This window comes from Trachymyrmex septentrionalis, unplaced genomic scaffold (genome assembly GCF_001594115.1).
Source record: "Trachymyrmex septentrionalis isolate Tsep2-gDNA-1 unplaced genomic scaffold, Tsep1.0 scaffold20, whole genome shotgun sequence".
NCBI lineage: Eukaryota > Metazoa > Arthropoda > Insecta > Hymenoptera > Formicidae > Trachymyrmex > Trachymyrmex septentrionalis.
In genome coordinates, this window is record NW_017305180.1 from 2,473,828 (window position 1) to 2,474,438 (window position 611).

At 35.2% G+C, this 611-nt stretch overlaps 1 protein-coding gene across 4 annotated transcripts in view; it reads right to left on the minus strand.

The window, feature by feature from the left end:
* The window catches only part of LOC108747746 (FH1/FH2 domain-containing protein 3), a 164,661-nt gene that overhangs the window by 87,031 nt on the left and 77,019 nt on the right, over window positions 1–611 (minus strand). The gene's annotated exons all lie outside the window — the stretch shown is intronic.

Here is a 611-nt window from a genome sequence, read left to right on the forward strand (position 1 = left end):
TCCCTCTCTCCCTCTCCCTTTATTCCTCTCCTTCTCTCTCTCTCTCTTTGTTATCCATACTCTCCACTTCACCATCTAGCACTTCTCTCATCCAACATCTTCTTCCTCAGCTGTTATATTTGCGAATATATACATGTATATCTCCCATTATAATTATATACACCTGGTATACCGATATCTACGTGTATTCAAACAGGTTACATAAAATTCTATGGCAGGCTAGAGAAATAAACAGAGAGAGAGAGAGAGAGAGAAAGAGAGAAAGGATCGAAGGAAGAGAGAGGGAGGATGAGAGGACGCGTAAGGAAAATGTGACGACACTAAGTTTATTAGGTAAAGTCCATTGGGACCATCTTTCAGTAAATACACCGTGCACAGAATGGAGATAAGTTTCAATAGTACCATCTACTTTCTCCGGTAAGTGATTAATTTCCATAGAAAAACAGGTTAAGTTTTGTTCTCCATAAAAACAAGGATAAACACATCCTTATTTTATCTTATTTGCGCACAAATAGAAATAAAATGTACTAAATTTTTAAGTAAATGAGCTCTATGGATAGAATAACAAATATTTTTAGATAACACTCTGTTTCTTGGATTATATATATATA